The sequence below is a fragment of the Parasteatoda tepidariorum genome, chromosome 2 (assembly GCF_982258835.1).
Source record: "Parasteatoda tepidariorum strain Cologne lab strain chromosome 2, Ptep-v5.0, whole genome shotgun sequence".
Lineage (NCBI taxonomy): Eukaryota > Metazoa > Arthropoda > Arachnida > Araneae > Theridiidae > Parasteatoda > Parasteatoda tepidariorum.
Window position 1 is genome coordinate 68743137 of NC_141756.1, and position 19587 is coordinate 68762723.

General features: G+C 29.7%; 1 protein-coding gene across 6 annotated transcripts in view; it reads right to left on the reverse strand.

The window, feature by feature from the left end:
• The window catches only part of LOC107451346 (latrophilin Cirl), a 266378-nt gene that overhangs the window by 217556 nt on the left and 29235 nt on the right, over window positions 1-19587 (reverse strand). The window lies entirely within an intron of this gene.

The following is a 19587-nucleotide window of genomic DNA, read 5'->3' on the forward strand; positions in this document are numbered from 1 at the left end:
AAAAAATTACACAATAACAAGCTATATAATAATAGTATAAATATTATACGTTTATGTGATTACGTATTAAAATGCAACAATATTAAGCTACAAAATTAATTTTATAAAATATTAATAATAATAAACTGCGCTGCAATTTAAGTTTTTAAATCACATTTAAAATTATATTGCACCTATTGCACTTCTAGAAAATTTAAAATAATAGTGAATAACATGATAAATACGTGATAATAATAAATGTTACAATAAATAAAACTGAAATAAAACAGCATTAATAACAGTAGTAAAATTACTTAATGATTAGTTACAGTATTTTATTCAAACCTAAAAATAAGGCAATACATAACTCGTCAGTAAGAATTATCTGTGACTTTTAAGCAAATTGAATAAAACTACAAAATAATACCAAAGTTTATGGATTAACTTTTCTCATAATAAACATTGGCAGAGACGTTTCATGAAAATCACTCCAAGGATTTTAAGCATGCAATTCTTAAAAACTGATTTCAAATGAAAAAATGTCATACATTATTAACGTTTTATCTACCTAATGTATTCAATAACATACATTAAAACGAAATAAAGTCAAAATCTTCAACACATCAATTTATTTTTTAATTTTATTTACTATTTTTTCTTCTTCTTGAAGAACAAATAAAGAACCGTAGAAAGAAAATACCGACTTCACCGTTTTTCACTTACATATCATCTTGAATATCTAAGTTTTTTCTTTCTTTTTTTTAACGTTTTAAACGAAAGAAGAAGAAAAAATTCCATTCCTGTCAAGACCTCCCCAGATTCAGCATTTTTTTTTATACCTTATACAGCTTGGGGCAGTAACTTCATCTGCATAGATTTTGAGTGTGTTTACAATACTGCGAGGAAACGAGGCGGCATATTTTTTTTTAAAAAAATATATTGAGAAAGCATTTCTTATCTACTTTTAAAAATGTAAGTTAAAAAATTTTTTTTCAATAAATATTCCTTTTAAAAAAAAAGCAACAAATTTTTCAACAGTAAACATTTTTGCCAACTAATCTGCTATATTGCAAGCGCATGAATTTATGAAGATAAACCCCGTGATTGTTATGCGTATTGAATTTAAAATAAGAGAATAAAAAATACTTTGTTCTGTAAAATGTTTAAAAAAATTAAATTTTATCTCATCGACTCTTAAGCATGCATATATATATATACCCGGGACCTCTTATTTGAGGTCAGCTTCCTGACAACCAAAAGGTATTAATATTTACCGAGAAAATTCAAAAATATAAAATAAAATAAATAATAAATAAAAATCTTTGTAATGATTGGGGAATTATTTTAATGCATGATTAATGATTGATTGGCGATGAATGAGAAAAAAACTCATCCACCATCAATAATAATTATCAATACACGTTTTTTGTTATTGCATTTTGTTGTTTGTGTTTATGCATTGCGATATATCGTGAGCAACTGAGTGAACTATGCAACATCGTTAATCTTTAGAAAACTCATCCACTATCAATAATTTTTAATGATTTTTTTTGTTATTGTATGTTTATTATTGTATTATTTCAGTTTGTTCGTGTTTGCTTTTACTTTTCCAAACTTTTTATTATACGTACTTTCAAACATTAGCTGTATACCTGTGCGTTATAAAAATTAATATGGAACAAAAAAAAAAAAAAAAAAAAAAAAAAGAATTGAATATTACATATACCCTCCAACTGCTACGGAATTTCCGTAGTTTCAGAAATCTTCTTTTCAGACGGTAGCAAAATTAATGTCTTAATATTTAAAAAAAATTAATTTTAGCGTAACTTGTCCACTATTACTTATAAAAGTGCAGGCCATATGGCTAGATTCTTAAGTTCTGATAAAAGTTTTATGAGAGATCCATTTGCTTTAAAAATTTCTACTTTGAATTAGTTAACATGAATGAAGTTAACAGTCGCACAATAATATATTTCATTCATTATCTTAATCTATTTATTTAATTAAAAGTCTACCAGAACATGTAAGCTTAGTTGAATTTTGTGAAATATAATAATTGGAATAACTAATTTCTTATAATCCATGACGATATATATAAACCAGTGTTTCCCCTAAGTGTGGTACGTGTACCCCCAGGGGTACTTGAACAGTTTAGAGGAGGTACACGTTCTTGTGCAAAATATCTTGCAACAAACGAAAATTTCAAAAAATTTTATTTAAAAATAAAGTTAGCCATGAAAATTTACGATTACGTATTTTTCTATTGGCAATTTTTAGCAGAGTTAACAGTTAATAATTAGTGGTGTCAACAGCCAGTTGTGATTTTTAACTTGAGCAATTTTTTTTTTCAGTAAAAAAACATTCAAACATTCATTTTTTTATTAGTGGTACACAGTGGTACTAAAAATTTAGAAAGGGTACACAAAAGTCGTAAGTTTGGGAAACACTGATATAGACTAATGTAGAACAAGTTGTTCTGAATGCAGAAAATCGTTTGCGTGACGGCAGAAGTCCATTGTCCTAGTCCTATAACTAAACAAAAATCATAAGAATGTTTCTGGGTATATAGTGCTAAGCCAAAAAGTTATTCTTAGAAAACAAATTCGCTTGGCGAAGTTTCATATGAGAGGCAAATGTGATTGAATAGGTTGCCTTCCGCTGAATATTTCATAGGTAAAGAAAGTGAGACGGGTAGGTGACTCCATCAAAATTTTCACAGACACCTTATCTAGATGCAGGAGAGCAGATGAAAAAGTGCACTTGAATACATCAGCCAAGAAGATGAAACTAGATTTGACTCCTGGGGCTTTAGCTCTAAAAAAGTATACCCAGATTGGGGACTTTCAACGACAAGGTTTGGTGCTCAAATTCGTCACTTCCACCAAGGTGTGCACAGTTTGAAGATTCTATCCAGTTCTTGGAAAATTCATATTGAAAGTGAAGTGTCTTCAAAGATAGGTCATAAAAAAAAAGGAATTTTTTGGTGAGTGTTAGAATATGGAACGTGCTATGGAGTGTATTTGTTTAAAAAAAAAAAGTGTAAAAGCTAGCGACATTGGAGTTGGAGATAAGAATTAAGTGGCACTCAGTGGTTTTTATGTCGTAACTGTTCCCTCATAAAGATGCCAACGCTTGTCTGCAAAAAGATATTTGGCAGTTATGAGCACTTACTTGACTTAATACATGAATTGACTAAAGCCAGAGAAGGTTATGCTTATAAATAGGACAAGAAGAGCAGGAAACGCCTAGTCATGTGGTTCCGGAACTTCAAAACTTCAATAATAAAAACTTAGTTTAATGAAAGGCTTAATATTTTTTGCAAATATTCTACTGTATTGAATTAAATTGAAAGTTTCTTTCAAATTAACGTATTCTAAAAGAAATGTGCCAGGACACCTAAATGACGCTAAATTGTAAAAACAACATGTAAATGACGCTAAACATGTAAATGACGCTAAATTAGAAATAAATAAATAAACTAACAGAACAGGCAAACTACATTAACTTTAAAAACTTCCAAAACATGTAAATAACGCCCAATTAAAAGTCTACCTCTGCATGAAAACTAAGCTTAATTAAAAGATGAACAAGAACATGTGAACCTAGCTTAAGTAAAAGATCAACCAGATTATGTTGTTAAGCTTAGTTTAAAGACCAACCAGAATATATTGTAAAACTGCTCATTTAAAAATCTACCAGAACATGTAAATTTAACAAAATTAGAATACCAATCAGAACATATTAACTAAGCTAAACTAAAAGACCAACCAGAACATGTTAACTAAGCTAGATTAAAAGACCAACCAGAACATTTGAACAAACTAAATTAAAAGACTTACCAGAACATGCAAATTGCGTTGTATTATAGAAAAAAATCGATCCCAAAATGTAAAGAAAACGCCTCGCTCTCGGAGAAACATAGGTAATTTGATTTAAATAACCAAATGTAAATTTTATATGGTAAGAAGCCACAACAGAAAAGATTACTGAGTTACATTTCATTAAACAAGTAAAAAGCACAACAACAAAAAATAATTTAGTAATTCATTTATTAACTAAAAATAATTAACATTTTAAACTGTTATGAATTTTAAATAAATTTAAAAATCAGTTTAAAAAAAAATAAGTAAGTTCAAAGTCTTAGTTTCTATTTAATGTGAAGCAAAAAAGTCTCAGAAATAAAGTGTCAAAAAAAAGTAAATAAATAAAAACAAAGAAGCAAACAAATCGTTAAGTTCAAGATTATTAATGAATACATCGCAAATAACATCATAAAAACAATGTTATTCTAAATAACTAAACTCAAGAATCAATAAATTATAAAAACTAATTTTCAATTTATGCACAATACTCACCCAGAACGACAGTTAAAAATAACTAGCTTGTTTTCATAAATTTTAAATAAACTTTCCGAAAATCTCCCATTTTATTTTTCGACGGAAAAAAGAATTTCTACAATCTATTAATTAACCCAACGAGACTAATTTTCACTTTCGCTTTATTTCTCAGCCCTTCATTGCAATTTTTCGCAATATTCTTTTCTCTCTGAACGAGAAAAAGATGCCCGATTTTTTTGCCCTTTAATATTCTCAGCGTCTCTATGAATAATTCAGAAAAGAGCTTTCCGGTTCTATCAGCGTTATCTTCTATCAGAAAGTCTAATTAGTTCTTTTTCTTCTCTTTTCGGACACGTAGCCGTTCTTTTTCGAACTTATTTGTTTTACTTTCTCGTGTTCTTTTTGGTATAGTGTTTATTTTTCCCTACTAGTGGTTTTTACAAAGAATAGTAAAGATAATATATACTTTTACAGAAGAGTAAGACAAACATTATTTTCTTAAATAGATAATAATCTACACAATAAACGTAATATTTACAGATAATTCGACGTAAATAATGAAACCCTAGAAAATAATGAGTTAAATTTATTTTCCCAGCGAAGCTATTATGGTAATTATTCTTATAAATTTTTCACAACAAAGCGCAAATTTTTTATTTCAGTGTATTTTTTTAAGTTAAAGTCATTAAAATATATTTCTATTATAACACTTAAGCCAAATATTTAGTATTATTTAATTGGAAACTATTAGTGTTAGAATTTTCAAAATAGTTATTTGTTATTAGTACACATACTTTTAGATCAAAATATCGTTTTCACTATGAATTAGGCTTATAATTGGCCTGAATGTAATAGAATTTTTTTTCCTTTTAAATTACTTCAAGTTTTTCTCCCTTTCATTATTATCTGATTTTATTATTATTTTCTGTTCATTATTTTATTTTTATTTATTCTTCTTGGAGTCTATTTACAAAATAAAAATGCCTAAAAAGTTGTTCGTTGAACAGTAAAACAACACGATTTTTATTAGGATATTCAAACTTAAGTTCCTAAATATTAAATAATAAGCTTTTTCTCTACCTTAACCTACCTCTATCTTCTATGGATTCAAACTATAAGATTCTAACCTTAATTTTAATCACTACCATCACTGTCGTTTAATACAGTATTAGAAACAAGTTTTGTTTACTAAATAACAGTAAATGTTAACTTCAGTGGAAAATGAAGATTTTTTTATTTTCTTTTACACATAAATATGATTGTTTTAATAATTCTCATCTCGTTCAATTCATCATATCTCGTTCAATTGAAAATTACCATATTTGATATTTTTACTTATATACAATCAGAACAAGTTTTAAAACCTAGAAAGGAAGGAAAAAAAATGCGCATTTTCACAATTTCACTTAATTAATTAGTTCCATTAAAATTTTTACTATCAATTCTCCAGTTTAGTTTTCCGTGACGGGTCATATTAAAATAAAAATCGCCCTACATTACTCTCTGATTTGAGTGTGGTTAAAGAAACCACATTCAAAGTACTGAAAATCATTAATTTAATCACTGAAATAAATTGATTTCTCACCTACAAACAAACATCGATGCTTAACTTTAGAATGGGTGCAATTCGAATTATTGCGAAGAAGTTCAAACTTATGGAACATTTTCTCAAGAGAGAATATCACAGTATTCGAATCATCGTTTGCCTCCATTTATTTTCGGGTAATTGCGTAGGTGCATGGAGCTTTGCCGGCAAATATGTAACACCAAGCTTAGAAAGTTCACGGCTTGCTCACGATCGCTCTTTCCTTGAACTTGTGATGTATCATCCACTATAAAATCGAAGAACTTCCTCGTTCGAATTTGCGGGTAAATAATCATTAAGGGTTCATGCTTATGGGGTTAGAAGAACAATTGGTAAGGTCATTCGAAATAAATGTATCTTTCATGGAATAGATTCAAAGAAACTTTAAAATCAGATTTTTCAGTTATATTTCCGTATTATTTTATTGCAGTTAAATGAAAGAATAGAATATCATTTATAGCAGTGAAGTTGAATTTAGAATTTGTCAGATCAAAAGCTCTTCAAAAACCAGTAACAGTCAAGCAGTAGGAATGCTTTGAAGTGCTTAATTAATATTATTTATCAAAGTTATTTTAAAATATATGGGTACTAAAAATGATTTGTGAGCACCCAATTTGAATATGATCAGATAACACCAAATTATTTTTGATACTAAAATATGTTTATGCCCAGAAAATTTAAAATATAAACACCAAATAGTATCTGATACTCAAGTTTGTTTATAGCCAGCAAATTTAAAATGGGAACGGCAAATATCTATCTGGTAGTGAAGTTTGCTTATGGCCAGCAAATTTAAAATGGAAGCGACAAATATTTATCTGATACTGGAGTTTGTCTATGGCCAGCAAAAAATCTAAGTGGCAAATAATCTGATACAGAAGTTTATTTATGATCAGCAAATTCGAAGTGTAATTGATAAATTATAATAAAGTTTTTTTATGGCCAGCAAATTTAAAATAGAAGCGACAGATAGTTATCTGATACTAACATTCGTTAAGAACCAGCAAATTTAAAATAGAAGAGACAAATATTCATCTGATACTGAAGTTTGCTTATGGCCAGCAAATTTAAAATGTAAGCGGCAAATAATCTGATACAGAAGTCCATTTATGATCAGAAAATTTAAAGTGCAATTAACAAACTATGATATCTATGGTTTGTTTATGGCCAGCAAATTTAAATTGGGCGACAAATGTCTAATAGTGAAGTTTGTGTTAATGTAAACAAATTCAAAATCTATGGTAAATATCTGATACCAAAATTTGGTTATGGGTGGAAACTAGAATTTAAATGGAAAATATCTAATACTAAAGTTTGCTATGGTTCAAAAAGTCTTAAAATGTATTCGAAAATCATATTAACGCCGACAAAAGTTTAAAACAAATGAAATTCTTAATAAACCAGCAAAACGAAGACGAACTGACCAGAGAATTGTTCAATATACCGAAGGCAAACTATTCTATGGCGTAAGCTCAAAATATAAATTAGTCTACCATTTTTTTTACCATTTTTCATTTCATTTATTTCCTTTCTTTTGATCTAAACCAGTCCCAGAAGAAAGTCCATTTATTTGACAGTAGGGTCAGTTATAGAGTTTTGTGCCGTTCACACATTGCATTTTCCTGTCACGCCCTATACGACCATGGCGGGGGAGTCGGTCATCTTTTAAGATGACCCCATCCTACGTGACTAGAAGATACAACATAAGTATAGGGGCAAAGGGGGGATGAAAGATGAACGCTGGCCTTCAACACACAACGTTCTTTAAACGTTCCGTATTTATTCTTTCACAAAAGTCATTATTATGTAGATTTTTATTGGTCCACTAGATCCTGTTTGGAGTAACACTTGGTTAACTGTTACTTTTTACTTGCTATTTTGAAATTATGTTTTGTTGAATTTGATATAAATCGATTAAGTTTACAAAATTATAATTAGTGAGTAATAAGTTTTAACTAAAACTATCGCATTCTTCAATAAATAGATAAGATAGAAACTATAAAAAAATAAATAAAAAAAAACGGTCGGATTTTTTTAATTTTAAAAATGGTTTTTTAACTTAATGAAAACCACTGTCATAGAATAAAATAAACAAGATGTTATTAGGGTGATAGGCTCTTTCTTTAGGTGCTCATGTACAACAAATGTTTCTGGAGCAATTTTGCACTTTCAAAGCAATTTTGCACTTTCAGAGCAATTTAACATAACACTGTTTCTCTTAAAAAAACTCTAAAAGCAATAACTTTACTATACTTAGGACTTTAGTTCAGAAAATTATTTTTTATGGACCCCTTTTTTAAGTGCAAGGTGAATAATGAGCAATTAACCGAAAAATAAGTTTAATAATACGGAGAATACAAGAATAAAGTGTGAATAATACAAGAATAATAAAATAAGTTTAATTACTTTGTTTTAAAGTATGAAATAGAAACTAATAAAATAATCAAAAAAATTTATAACACAGCTTCAGTTTAAAACGAAAATCATGAATCGGTGAATAGTTAAACAATCCTAATAAACAAAAACATAAACAAACTGCCGTTTGTTTTGTAACTATATTTACAATGTATCGTATATATGGCAATGGTATTGTGATCAATACCGACAACGATAAATATCGCGACGATTACTGACAATAAATTTTAAATACACGAGTATCAACGATTACAATAATTATCGGCTACGATCGTCTCGTAAAAGTAGTTCAATTTCATTTAAGAAATGAAATTATTCACCAATAAAGTATAATTTAAATTAGGAATATCGTGATTTATCGATATTTTACATGATGTATCGAGATATTAAAATTCTGGTAAAAGGCAGCACTAAGCAAAGCCATTTCTTACATATATATGAAATCTATGTATTGATTTAATATATTCTTCTTGTAAGTTTGTGATAGATCCCCGATTTCGAATATTACTAGATAGGAGCTGGGTTTCGCATGCAGGGAGGTTTATATCTGGGCAGAAAAAAAAAAGTTTTAACGCTTTGGCAGTCACAGATGTAACTAAGAGCTTCAGAAAGTGCTATCGCAGAAATTGCGATCGCAACTCTTTAGTTTTTTATTAATATTTTCATCTTTCGTTTTTTTGTGGATCTTTTTTTTTGTTTTTATTGTCTGCTAGACTTTCTTTCTGTTGTTGAAGCAAGAGTTATAGAAATGAATTCAATCTTTAAAATAAACTGACGATGTGAAATGAAAACAATTCAGTAAAGGGTAGAAAAATAAATAAATACATATGAAATGAAATGAAATGTGTATAGCTATTAGTGTGGAAAATAAATTGAATTGGAAGATATTTTTGTATCATTTATAGTGTTCTATTTCTTCCAAGATAGTGTCGCGTTGCCAAAGAGTGTTTCATCAGTTCGTAAATGCAGTTTTCTTCCTTACGGTGATAGAAAAATAATACAGATTTTTTCTTAAGAGTAACAATGAAGAAATATTTAAAGTGAGAATACGTTTCAGGTTTCTATATATACTTCAGGGTTTCTTAATAATCTTTCATTTTTATCTATGAGGCAATATCTTCAGATTTAAAAGTTATATCAAGTGATATATTTGTTGCTTTTAAGCTTTTTCGCCAAGAATAGTTCGAGGCTTTTAACAGAAAGAGAAGGGTTAAGTTTTAAACTATATGCTCTACTCTTGCAGAAAAAACTAACAAGGCTTTAAAATGGGCAAATATAATTTAATATTTACCAATTTTGAAATATTTTGCCACCTTCATGAAAATCAAAAAGACAATTTTATATTTGAGTAGCTTTTTAAATATTAAATTAAAAAAAATCGAATTAATAAAGAATGTGCGTTTAGCGTGATGCTTCCATACAACAAATAAAACTGATTTTAATGTTTAAAATTCAATATGCAAGAAAATTATTCGATAACTATTTCTAGCAATCTTAAATTCTACAACAAAAATTAATTATAATATTATACGTTTTGGTGATTTAATTATATATATTTGTTTTAAATCTCACATTAACATAAATGCAAAATTAGCAAATGAATTAAATAAAAAACAAGACTTATGACTACACGTAGAGTATTTAGTGGTGGAAAATATAATTTTCAACACAAAAATAAGAAGTTACTCATATATTTGGAATATAAATATAAGTTCCTCAAATACGAAAACTTCTTTCGAAATGTAAATAAATTTATTTCGAATTTAGAAAAAAATGACATTTGCAAATAAAATAAACCAATTTTTAATTTAAAAACTGTCAAAAGCCCATTCTTTCAAATGTACATGCGAGGTCTTCATTGATTAACAAAATTGACGTCATGGAAAGCCTCTCAAACAGAATTTAATTACAAATAAGTTAAAAATATAAAAATAAAGATTTAAAATCCACATTAAAGAAGGGGGCAACGCTTCAAATGTGGTGCAAATCCCCAATCTCACAAAGAAGTCAGAAAAGAGATCTTCAGAAAGACTCCAATAAACTCAAAATTTCCACAAAGAAAGTGTGAAGTACAGGATAAAACATACAAATTTTTCCTTTAGTAAATCCTACCCATAAATTCCATCAATCCCTTACCCCTTTCTACTCAGGCCCGTCTTATTCTGTAACAGTGTATAGCGAAATCCCCCCTCCCCCCCTGCCGTCTCAGTTGAAGCGCGAATCCCCTAATCAAAACTTAATTAACAAACTTCTGTGATTCCGTTCGTCTGAAATGATGGCGGAAACTCTCTTCTTACTTCGTTCGTGAATGTGATAAATTTTCTTTGAAGTCGTTCTTAATGTCTATGCTTGTTGCGCCTTTTGCAAGCGAACAACTAAAACGATTTCAGTTCAAGCGGTTTAAAACTTAGTAACGAATTTTGGGAAGCAGAACAGAAATGAATAAAAATAGTGCGCGTATATCTTTGATGTACTTACTTAATTACTAAATAAAATTCAGAAAATATTCAGCTAAAAAGTAAGCACTCAATCTGCATTTTTTATTCAGTAAGAAAGTATTTAAATGTAACTAATTTTAAGAAAAGCATCAAAAAGGTTAAAATGCAATTAGCAGTTGTCGTGGGACTATTTTTCCGAAGTAACGGAAACAGTTATATTAAAATGAAATCTTCCAATTAATTTTCAAACTTATAGATTTCTTTATGAGAAATAATAAAAATCACACTACTAACTAAAATATTGTTTGAAGAAATAACAATTCGCCTTTATGCGAAAAAGTCGTGAAATTTTTTTTTTTTTTTTTTTTTTTTTTTTTTTTTTTTTTTTTTTTTAAGATGTACAAAGGAACATAATTTCGAATACAATTTTCACGCTAAATTATCTACTTCCTAATTTTAGAAATATCATTCGAAAAAAATATTTATTGTGATGCATTGTTTACCCGATAATTGTAACAACTAGCTCCCTCTGTTGTCAGAAAGAAGGTAGTGACTATTTTTCCGTAGAGGTTAAGAGCTAACTTTAACTCCTTTATTTTTTGTGCATTAGTAATTTGTGATGTGGGTTAATTTAAAAACGTTAAAATTCTTTTCTCTAAATTGTTGTCGACCTCTTATATAACCATTTAGTTTGAGACCAATTCCCAAAATATTATATTTGAGTGACGTTTTGCTGTGGTATCTCTATTAACAAAACCTCTGCCTCTATATTAATATGCAATCTGATTTGTTTATACATTTCGAATATACATGAATCAGTATTCAATGTATTACTTATTAATAATTAATTAATTGCAAAATTTTGAATTTCAAGAAAAGTTTTGTCAAATTTTTGATTTTATAACATTTTTCTGTGAAACTAGAAAAATCTATATTCATTAAGTATACAATTAAATGAACAACATATTTGAAGGCGGGAATTACGAAGCTGGTAAAAAATAAAATGAAAAAATTGCATGCGGCAATTATTTTTTTTTAAATTAGCGGCATTTGCAAACGTAGTTCACTTAATGAAAACATATTGCACTCTATTCAACTGTCACGCCACTCAAAAATCAAAAAACTCGCTTTACCACAAAAAAAAACTAAATAAAAAACAAAATAAATTAGGAACGGGAAGAATTAAATTAAACAGTTAAAAGAAACTCATCATTTCCTTTAAAATTCCTCTTTTGTGCGTTTAAAATGCATAACATACGTCCATAAATTCTCCAGGTCTTATCTGCTTAGGAATTATTCATGACGTGATAAAGAAAGAAGAAAAAAGAAAGAAAGAATTAAAAATAAAAAACAATCGCGTGTTGATCCTTTTCCGGGAAAATAATAAGGAAAAGTTCCCAACTACCGTGTGAGAGGCTCAGGAGAGAACGGGAGCACTGGACATAATTAATAGCAACAGGTCCATCTTCAGACTACGTCTTGTTTTCCCGGATCACGTCATACCCTCATTACTCCCTGAATCACCCATAATCCTACTTCTCCCGTTTTTCAAAAGAAAAAAAAAAGAATAAAATAAAATTCCAAACACCCTCGCCATCTCAATTTCTGCAAACAGCAAGTCCCTCAAGCGGTTTTCGTACCCCAACGTTTTGTTTCATTTTTTTTTCAACCAACAAATATAAATGAAGACCTCAAAAGACGTATATATGTATATAAATCCCGGAGAATTTTGCCCTTCTCTCAGACTAGGGTAGAGGGGTAGTGGCATCTTTTCCCAAATTCATGGCTCCCCCGTTGGAACAAATCCTGGCAGGATTCCTCTCTAGGGATTGTATGATGGATGAGCGCGTGTCCATGTTCATGATTCATGTTAGCCATGTCGTGGCGCGCACTTTTAAAATGCCTTTTCTAATAAAGACCTTTTCCCGAAAACGAAATGACGCCATGTATCATCCTATGTATATTTATTCCTTCTTTGTTTAATTTTGTTCCAGAACTTCAAAAGACAGATATAGAAGGACTAGGTGGAAAATGTACCGGAATGGATCTGAATCGATTTTTGTTTGAGAGAAAACAAAGCTTCTGAATTTATCGTTTTAAATCTTTGCTTGCAAATCTTGTTGGATATTTCATGAATATGCATGCATAAGGACTTTTCTCTAATTGTCCATCTTTAATGAACATAACTACTTGTTTTGATTGGAATAAAGCTTTTGGATTTGGAATCATTACTAATTGGTATTTAAGTTACTACATTAAACTTAAAAATTCTTATTAAGTGATCATTCGACAAAATTGAACTGTGTGGATCTGAGACACGGCCTTTAATTAAAAGTGATTCTGATCTTTTGAGAATATGGAAAAGGAAAATTGCATGGAAGATTTTTGGCACAACGATGGCACCCAATGCAAGGATGGACCTTGAAGGATCAACAAATATATTGATGATACTTATAAGGAACGAGACAGTGTATCGGCTATAAGAATTAAAAAAAAAATATTCCAATGGCTTGAACATATACTAAAGAATGGATTAGGAAGGAAGAGTTTATGAGGACGGTATACCACGAGAGTAACTTTTCATTGCAAAATCTCTTTCACCTCCATAACTATTTTAAAATTATAGAAAAGTGAAAAGAAATTTTTAATAAAAGATCAAAATGAAAATAAATATACGAAGACAACTTACGATTACGTAATGGAGAAGTTCTTTTCGAATAATTTGTTTGCCTTTTAATATATTCTAATTTTTTTTTTATCTTCCTGCCATTGAAACTTCATTGCTTACTCTAGTTTGCTTGAACTCGCTTGTTCTACATGAATTAGACGAAAATGCAAGAATGTCAAGATTACTCTATGATCAAGATGGAAAAGACCAAGAACTAGATGGAAAAGACAGATGGAAAACAACTTGAAATTCCTTTACAAGAAACAGAAAAGAATGGTTTAAAATCTTGAAGGAGGCCGGTGTCTCCTACAAGGACTATAGCACCAAGATAATGCTGATTCATGTTACCGACCAAGTTTGAATTCCAGCCTTCTTTGGAATACCAAGGTAGTTTATGGAATGCCGAGAACAGCTTGGAGTCAGCAAAGTATAAAATTAACAAACCAGAAAGAGTCTAAAATATGATTATTTCATATGTTTAATTAGAATGATTATGATTTTGTAGTATTAGTCGAAAGTAATTTCTTAGCGCAACACGTAGTACAAATATTTTATTTTAGTGCAAATTGTTCATTTTGTTTTCATTATAAGAAATGAATGCATGACAAAAGTATTTTTCTTTTAAATGTCTTATTTCAAGTAACAAATTTTATAACACCATTAATGTGTTTAAATCTAAACTATACTCTTAACATTTATTGAGAATCCTTTTTAATCGATACTTACAAACATGCCGATGATTTAAAAAACATGCATATGGACTCTTTAAACATTGTATAAGCATATTTGTGATGATTTTGAGCAGGATCTATCAGATACATAATCATTTAAATAAAAAACCAGTAAATAAAAAAGGAAATTTTCCAAACTAATAAAATTTAATAATCATATTTAGATGTTCTTTAAGCCCTTTAAATCATTAAGAACCATTTAAAATTGATGCTTACAAATCAGCGATAATTAAAAACATACCAAGGGGTTATCTTAACATTATATAAACCTATTTTTGGTGACTTTTGAACGGGAACTATTAGTTACATCATCATTCAAATAAGAGTCTAGTAAAGAAATAGAATTTTTAAAAAAATCTAAACTAATCTTTCTTTATCATTTGGAAATCAATTTCGTATTTAATTTAAATTTCAAACGCAAACATTTGTTCGACTATAATGCCAAATATCCTAAATTAAGACGCAAAAAAGTTCTGCAAAAGAATTTATAAGCGAATTAAAAATCAAAAAAAAAACTACGCTGCAAATGAAACTAACGAAATAGTAGCAGCGCTTCCGTCTTGCTGAGCGTTAAAACTCATTAAAGATAGTTTACTTGTTTTTGGTGCAAATGTACTAGAAGACAAAAGTAATTATCGCTTGGAACTTTTTCAAAAAAAGACAGAAGAAAACGAAGGAAAAAAAACTTTTCTTGAGGTTTTCACAGAAAAGGAACATCATTTCTTAAGATTGGGTCAATTACTCGGCTTTCGTGCGGCTTTATTGGAAGGAAAAGGAGAAAGAAAAAATTGTACATAATTAACGCAGATGCGTTGTTAATCAATATCAGTAGTAATAAGCATCGTAATCGGCTGGAAGACAAGACTAAGTTTGGTTTATCCTTCCCCATCAGATAATAGGGTAATTTATATTTGATACTTCTCTTAAAATTTCCTGTCCAGACAAGCTATTTAGTAATTTAAAATATAATATATTAATAAAATGAACATAATCAATAGTTTTATTACGAAAAATAACAGTTTGATTAAATTTAAATATTGCATACACTTAAAGAAGCTAGATTAAACCTTTTGCGCGGCAGAAAATTTTGCACTAAAACTTGAATCATAACCCAACGGAATTGTTTAAAATTTAAAGATCAAGAATTAAAAAAAAAAATTAAAATTTAAAAAGTTGGCATTATTGTTAATAAAAAGGTTGGACAGTTTTAATTTCAACGCATTTTAAAGGACAAAGGCAAATCGAAGCATTTAGATATTTTATGCGAATTGAATTGATTTCTAATTTTTACTAAGTAAAAATATGTTACGAACAATCATAAGAACCAGCACAAGTTACTAACAACAGAATTCCATTAAATAAAACCTTAAAAAATATATCAAACGAATATTAGGTTAAGCTCCTTCAGCATATGGGTTAAACCTTTTTTGTTATATATGAGCTTATTTGTTATATATGAGCAAATGTGCTCATATATAACAAAACCTAAAAATAATAATACATGTAATTTAAGATAATTTTCTAATAAAAATATAATTATTTAATGCGCTTAACTGAGATAAAAATAAATGTAATAATGATAAAACAAATTATCAGATTTCATTCCAAAGTGGATGGAACTACGGACCTAAATCATTTTTTCCCACAAATACCTTTATTAAAAAAGAACAAATAATGAAACTCTCTCAGAAATCAAACTATTTTATGTTCTCGGTGGAAGAAACAGAAACTCGGAATCCCCCCAATCCTTTAACTGTGACCGCAATCATTTCATCTGCGAAAACAGCACACTAAGGGGAAATAAATTACATTCCCAGCCCCCCTTACCCCTACGAACCCTCCCAAAGACACATTCTGCAAACTCAATCTTTACTCAGCTTTCGAAAAAGGTAGAAACTGAGTCCGTACAAAAAGGTAAGAAGAAAAAAAACTAACTACGCACCGGAAGTTGGAAAAGCCCCCCGAAAATTCTATTTACGAGTTCTCTTCACCAAACCCAAATACGCAAGAGTACTTCACTTCACTTCTCACCCCTCTCCATCTTGGCCCGCACGCAAACCAGAGCCCCCAAGTAATTAAATGATGTCGTTAGTGGACTACATTTGGGGTTGGTGGAGTGGTGGGGTAAAGCTGACATAACACCAGGGCTCTGCCCGAAAATTCCGGGAAAAATAAATGAAATGAAAATGTAATGAAAAGAAGGGTATATAAAGTGAAGGAATAGTAGAAAAGAAAAAAAAATTACTTAGGACGGAGGTAGTCGAAAGATGGAAAATTAATGATTCTTATTTATTCAGGTGGGATTAAGAGACTGTATATGTAGAAAAAACTCGAATTTAGTTTCCATATAGAACACTCCACATCTACATAGTTTTTAGATCGCTTTCGTTTCTAACTACAGGAAATTGTAAGTCGTCGAAAACGAGTTATTAATCAAAATAATTAACGTATCCTTGTTTAAATCAACCTATCACCCAATTCGATAGTACTATAGAACTCAATTTCAATAACTTGCAATCGATTAATAAAAGCAATTTACGCATGGTGATAGATTCTTTTTCACTCGAAACGGTATAAAATTTAAATTAATAGAAATGTTCGTTCTCAATCGCTTGCCACATAGTCGTTCATAATCGTTTGCCACATCGACTGCTTTAAGAAATATCTTAAAATAAGCTTTTATAATTTTAATAACTTAATTATTAAAAAAAAACAAATTATTGTCTAAAACAAATGATAATAGTTTTTTCTTTTACTCGAAATAATTATTTGAAATTCAAAAATTAGGAGCGATTAGGTTCCGAAAATTTACCATTTATAAAATCGTTCGTTCACAATCGCTTGCCTTATTGGACTGATTTTTTCCATAAATTCTTTTTTTTTAATTTTTTTTTTTTATTAAAATTGTAATTGGAATTGAAGGAGCCTAATTTTTTCGAATGTTTCGTCCTAAACCATCACGTGATAGCTAAAGTTATGAAAGAGTTTGCACTATCACATGCTCCTAGATGTATGTTCTGCGCAAGTTTCGTATTAGAGAACTCTGGTTGTTTTTGAGCTTAGAAGTGTTGTTACTGCGCTGTACCGAACATGCGAGAGCGCGCCATATGCTACTTGATACCGCAAAATTTTTCTATTATCAAACAAACAGCGCTGAAACGACTGAACTAAAATAACATAACGAATACATACATAAATACCACCCAAAACAGCAAATATCAAACAGGTCCAACCTCTTCAGTGTTGACAATTGATGGTTAGTGGTTTATTCCTCACTCGTCAAGGCCTGTTTAACTTCATCAAGGTCTTATTTACCCCCATATTCGGGGAAAAGTTCTCGAAATCTGAGATGCCACCCCCGTGAAATCACTTCCACCTTCAAAACAACCCATCACCCTAATCACCGGCTCTGTTTCTCAAAAAGAATCTTTTAGAACAGATGCGGTTACTTCTTTATCATTGCGGTGGCTCGTTAAAATCCTTTTCCCTTTCAAGCTAATGATCTACTTAGTTTTAAGTGATGACCACACATTCCAAGTCTCGGATGACCACCAGCGTGGCGCCCTTTAAGTAGTTTATTATTGGGGAAGAAGGTCCCTCCTGAAGAGATGGGGTCCCTATGAGATATTGAATCTGAAACTACGAAGCTCCTATTTCACCCTCAATACGTGGGAATGAACGCACTTTTATTTTTATTTAAAATGTTCAACATGTTTTAAATAAATTTTCTTTCCGGAGAGGAAGACGAAAAAAAGAAGAAGAAAAAAAAAGTATTATTAATAAGAACAGCAGAATGTTGATAAAACAGATATAAAGACAAAACTTCTTTATTTAAATTTTTAAAAAAAAAATATTTTTTTCACTTTTTAAAACCTATAACTTATAAAAAGTCAGAATTTCTTATAAATTTTTAAATGAAATGTTTTGTATGTAGCAATTATAGACAGCTATTCTCTACTGACAGTGGTCTCTCAACAATTATAGATTATTAATTAATTCTTAACATTTATTCTATTCAAAATTCTAAACTCACTGACTCAGATCGACAAAAATTCTCGAATGTTATGGTAAAGCCAAAGCTTCTTAGAGTTACAGATAAATGATTTGACTCATATTTTCGTTCGATTCATTAAATTAATAGGGAATCAAAATGGAATTTGTGCAGTGTAATTTTGTTACTTTTCTTGAGAATTAATTTTATATTTCAAATAAATTTTGAAATCCAATTTTTCACTTGAAAAGCTCAATTGTTGAAACTAATTTAAATGCGCAAAAAATATAGAATTTTTAAAATATCAAATTATTAAATTAAAATTTTTGTTTTCATTTTGGATATTTTTATTAATGTAATGTATGAATAATGAATAATTTTTTTTTTTTTTTCGGATTTTAAAAAGGATAGTTTTTCGTTTAAAAAACCAATCAAAGGAAATGTCAGTATGCGACAGAAATAAAACAAGCAATTGAAAGAAAAAAAAGAAAGAAAAACCGCAAGTTCGCGAAAATAAAGTTCTATAACTTAACAGTCATATAACTTTTTTTGTTACAACTGTTAAGAATCCTTTCGATGACAGGTGACAAAATTTCCTTTTCTTTGAAAAGCAAATCACATGGGCGGATTAGAAAACCACGCCTACTACGCGTCACAATTCACTCTTCCAATCATAAAAGATTGCGTCATGTTAAGGTCATTTGACATTATGTGAAAAACTTGAATCGGGCGGGTATTACAAGTAATAAAAATCTCCCAGAAAATCTCGTTTACATTTCCATTACGTTTTATGAATAAAAAAAACTAGTTTTTTTAAATCTAAGTGTCAAAGATACAATGTTTAAAATTAAAAGTGTTTGCAATCATGTTTTTTTTTATTTATTATTATCTGCAATCAAAAAGATGAAAGTTTTTTGAACTCCGTGATAAGCTTATTTTTGATATACAATTGCTGCCTGGCATTTAAATTATTCCATCTGAAACACGAATATTTTCGCTTTGGATATAGACGATGTGTTAAAAATACATGAATCTCAACTGTAGCAGCACTTTAAAAACAATGACTGAAAAAAAAATTGCTTTATGCAATTGCAAAAAGTTTTTAAGCTATTTAGTTGTAGTTTATTCACGTCGCACTACAGCTGCACCATGGGCTATTGGCGACGGTATGGGAATCATCCCTGATAAAGACCCGAACGCATGACATCATAGTTCTGATCCTCTGCAGAGGAGATTTCTCGCCCAATGCGCGAAGTTGAGCAAGTTTAACGAGGACCGATTCTGCACACCCTTTGCCTCTTCGCAAGCTAATGAAAGTGGTCAGTGATGCTTGATCAACTAGGCACCGTGTCTTACGATCAGTCCAATGCAAGACTTTCAGCTATTTAAAAATTATTGCAGATTTTTTTCTTTGAAAAACATATTAAAAATCACCACTACACT